This window comes from Elephantulus edwardii, unplaced genomic scaffold, assembly GCF_000299155.1.
Source record: "Elephantulus edwardii isolate Elephantulus edwardi_28Jun2011 unplaced genomic scaffold, EleEdw1.0 scaffold00049, whole genome shotgun sequence".
Classification (NCBI taxonomy): domain Eukaryota; kingdom Metazoa; phylum Chordata; class Mammalia; order Macroscelidea; family Macroscelididae; genus Elephantulus; species Elephantulus edwardii.
The window spans coordinates 11384333-11388983 of NW_006399799.1; the positions used below are offsets into that span (position 1 = coordinate 11384333).

Consider the following 4651-nt stretch of genomic DNA (forward strand, 5'->3'; position numbering starts at 1 on the left):
ACAATCAATTACTTATGTGCAAGTTCAAATTGAAGCAGAAGAAAATGAATACAAGTTCACAAGAGCCAAAACACAAACAACCTTGAGTCTATCCAACCTGAATAAAAAGGCATCTCAAAAACAGATCTGAGGTGTTGAACACCAGCCATCAAAGACCAGATGAGTTGTGGGATGACCCGTGAAGAAAGCAAAAGGTCATTACAAAGACAGAGAAGAAAAAAAAGACCAAAATGGATGTAAGAAGAGAATCAGAAAATTGCACTAGAACGTTGAGGACCCAAAACAAACAGGAGAAGTGCTGAAGTGAAGATGAATAGATGGAATCCTCCTGGCGAGGGCGTGAGCTGCTCTGTGCAGCCTGGCCATGGCGCTCCACGTCTCAAAGCCCCGGGCTTTGCTCAGATGCTCAAGGAAGGAGTGAGACATTTTTTTGGGATTGGAAGTGGCTTTGTATACTAACATTCAGGCTTCCAAGGAGCTTGCCCAAACCACTCATACGGCATACGAACCAAATGGAATGAACAAAATGGTTATCAACCACCTGGAGAAGCTGTTTGTGACAAATGATGCAGCAGCTATTTGAAAAGAGCTAGAAGTACAACATTCTGCAGCAAAAATGATTGTGATGGCCTCTCACAGGCAAGTGCAAGAGGCTGGCGATGGCACAAACTTGTTTTGGTGTTTGCTGGTGCTCTTTCGGAATTGGCTGAAGAGCTTCTGAGAATTGGCCGGTCAGTTTCTGAGGTCATGGAGGGTTATGAAATAGCCTGTAGAAGAGCCCATGAGATTCTTCCTGATTTGGTATGTTGCTCTGCAAAAAACCTCTGAGATGTTGACAAGGTATCATCTCTTCTACGTGCCTCCATCATGAGTAAACAGTATGGTAATGAAGGTTTCTGGCCAAGTGTATTGCCCAGGCATTTGTATCCATTTTCCCTGATTCTGGCCATTTCAATGTTGATAACATCAGAGTTTGTAAAATCCTGGGCTCTGGAATATATTCCTCATCAGTATTGCATGGCATGGTTTTTAAAAAGGAAACGGAAGGTGATGTTACATCTATCCAAGATGCAAAAATAGCAGTGTATTCTTGTCCGTTTGATGGCATGATAAGAGAAACTAAGGGAACAGTGTTGATAACAACTGCAGAACTGATGAATTGTAATAAGGGAGAAGAAAATCTCATGGATCCACAAGTCAAAGCTATTGCTGATACCGGTGCAAATGTCATAGTAACAAGTGGCAAAGTGGCAGACATGGCTCTTCACTACGCAAACAAATGTAATATCATGTTGGTGAGAAAAGGATCTTAGAAGACTATATAAAACAGTTGGTGCTACAGCTCTTCCTAGATTGACTCCCCCATCGTTGAAGAAATGGGCCATTGTGACAGTGTCTTTCTCTCAGAAGTTGGAGACACCCAGCTGGCTGGTTTTTTTGTTTGTTTGGTTGGTTGGTTGGTTGGTTGGTTTTTGTTGCATCGGATCCAATTGGCACAGGAGGAGATTGCCCCCAGGTGGTTGTTTTTAAGCATGAAAAAGAAGATGGTACCATTTCTACCATAGTACTAAGAGGATCCACTGTCTCTTGGATGATATAGAAAGAGCAGTAGATGAAGGTGTTAATACTTTCAAAGTTCTCACAAGGGATAAATGTCTTGTACCTAGAGGTGGAGCAACAGAAATAGAGCTTACCAGACAAATCATGTCATATGGTGAGACGTGTCCTGGACTTGAACTATTAAGAAGTTTGCTGAGGCCTTTGGGGCTATTCCTCGAGCGCTGGCAGAAACTTCTGGAGTTAAAGCTAATGAAGTAATCCCTAAACTTTATGCAGTATATAAAAAAGGCAATTAAAACATTGTATTAGATATTGAGGCTGAAGCCCCTGCTGTAAAGGACATGTTGGAAGCTGGTGTTCTTGATATCTACCTGGAGATATATTGGGTTATCAAACTGGCTACCAATGCTGCTGTCACTGTACTGAGAGTAGATCAAATCATCATGGTAAAACCAGCTGGTGGACCGAAGACTCCAAGTGGCAAGAAAGACTGGGATGATGACCAAAATGATTAACTGATTTAATTGTCCTGTAGGTGACGTTTATGTTTGCAGTAGTATTCTAGAAATTTCCTAATGTTTTCTTCTTATCTTTAAGTTAAGTGCTTTGTGTTTATATCCACTACTGGGTGATAAATAATAAAAACATTATTATAAAAAAAATAAAGATGCATAGATGATTTCAAAGGATAACTCAAAAAGACAAAAGTATTATAAGGAAATGTACACAGAACTAGAGTTAGAAAATTTAAAAAATGTAGACATTATCATGCAAAAAAATATTTTTTATAGTCAATAAAATACAGATAGACATCATTTTGGTATTCTCTACTTTTAACCAACATTCATTTGACTTCAGCAATGGTGTCTCTCCTGCCATAGTCTTTTATAAATCCAGACTGAATTTCTGGCAATTCTCTGTCAATGTACTGCTCCAGTCGTTTTTAAAATAATCTTTGGCAAGATCTTATTTGCTGTGATATTAGTGTCATTGCATGATAATTTCCACATTTTGTTTGATCACCTTTTTTGGGAATTGGAACAAATATCAATCTCTTTTTATCAGTTGGCCAAATAGCTATCTTCCAAAGTTCTTGGCACAGACAAGTGAGCAAGTCTAGGATAGCATCTGTCTGTTGAAACATGTCAGTTGTTGTTAGGTGCCATTGAGTCAAGTACAACTCATAACAACCCTATTAACAAAAGATCAGAACCCTGATCTATCCTGCGCCATTCTCACATTTCCTGACACACAAGAGTCCACTGCACCAATCACCATGTAAATCCACCTAAAATCCATTGTTTATAGGGTGTTGTAACTGACTTGATGGCACTTAACAATATAGTCAGGACAGACTGACTATGAAACAGGCTATTAATTACTTATGTGAAAATTCATATTAAAGCTGAAGAAACTTAAAAACAAATCCATGAGAACCAAAATAAGATCGTGAATATATCTCCTCTAAATTAAAACCTTCTCAAGAATAGATTTAGGGCATTGAATATTAAAGATGTAGAACAAATGATATCATCCATGAAGAAATCAAAAGGTCGTTACAAAGACAAAGGAGAAAGAAAGACAAAAATGCATGTTAGAAGGGACTCTGGAACTTGCACTAGAACATAAGCCAAAACAAAGGAGAAATGCTAAAGAGAGGTGAGTGGAAGATTTCAACGAAGAGTTGAATAAGGCAAAGCAAAATATTGTAACCAAATATGCAAACAGCTAGAGTTAGAAGGCCAAAAGGGAAGAACACATTCGCGGTTTCTCATGCTAAAAGAACTGAAGAACAAATTAAAGCCTCAATTTGCTGAAAGATTCCATAGGATCTTGAATCATGCTGGAAGCATTTAAAAAATGGAAGAAACATATACAGTCACTGTACAAAAAAAGAATTGATCAATACTGAACCATTTTTGTAAGCAGCATGTCATCAAGAAACACAATAATTAAGCATGAAGTCTAAGCCACATGGAAGATACTTGCAAAAATGTAAGGCCCTAGGAGTTGATAGAATATCAACCTACCTGTTTCAACAAACAAATGTAGCCCTGCACATGCTCATTAACCAATTCTAAGAAATTTGGCAAACTGATTGGGAGATAGTTGTATTTCTGTCCATCATATATATATATATCTCCAACAGAATGTGAAAATTATCAAACAATGTAAATGTAATTAACATCACATGTAAATAAAATCTTACTGGTTTTTAAAAATGACTGAAATAGTACAATGATAGAGACCTGCCAGAAGAGGCTGTGTGGCATGAGGGATGTAATTGCTGATGTCAGGTAGATCGTGGCTGAACGCTGAGAACACCAAAAGGATGTTTATTTGTGTTTTATTGGCTATGCAAAGGCAAAAGGATTTAACTGCATGGATATTAACAAATAATAGCTGACATTGAGAAGAATGTTGTTGCCGTTGTTATGTGCTATTGAGTCAAGTATAACTCATACTGACCCTGTGAACAACAGATCTGAAACATGTCCTATCTTGTGCCAGCTCCATCCTTTCTGACATACTTGAGCCCACTGCTACAGTGACTGTGTCGCTCTATCTGATTAAAGGTCTTCCTCTCCTTTGCTGACTTTGCACCTTTCCAAGAATGATGTCCCTTTCCAAGGAATAGCTCCTACTAACAATTGGCAGCACCATGATGGATGGAAAAGAGATGGAGGTTGTTAACAGTCATAATTAGCTCAACTCCTCAATCAACAGTTTTGGCACCAGCAGTCAGGAAATCAAAAGAGGAATTGCATTAGGTAAATCTGCTGTCAGGAACCTTTCCAGAGTACTGAGAAGCAATGATGTCAGTCTAGAGACTAAGGTGCGCCTAATTCAGTCCATGCTCTTCTCAATTCTTTGCTATGCATCAGATAACTGGAAAATGGTTAAGGAAGAGAGAAGAATTGATGCCTTTGAGCTGTGGTGCTGGAGAAGAGTCTTGAACATACCACCAAGAAAACAAATAGGTCTGTCTTGAAGAGGGTGAAACAAATCCTACTACACTGCCGTAGTGGTAAAGACAGCATGGTACTGGTACAATGACAGACACATAGATCAATGGAATAGAATTGAGAAT

At 38.6% G+C, this 4651-nt stretch overlaps 1 pseudogene; it reads left to right on the forward strand.

Annotated features, from left to right (window-relative positions):
- Positions 1–364: 364 nt before the first annotated feature.
- Positions 365–2075, forward strand: LOC102875907 (annotated as a pseudogene).
- The last annotated feature ends 2576 nt before the right edge of the window (positions 2076–4651 follow it).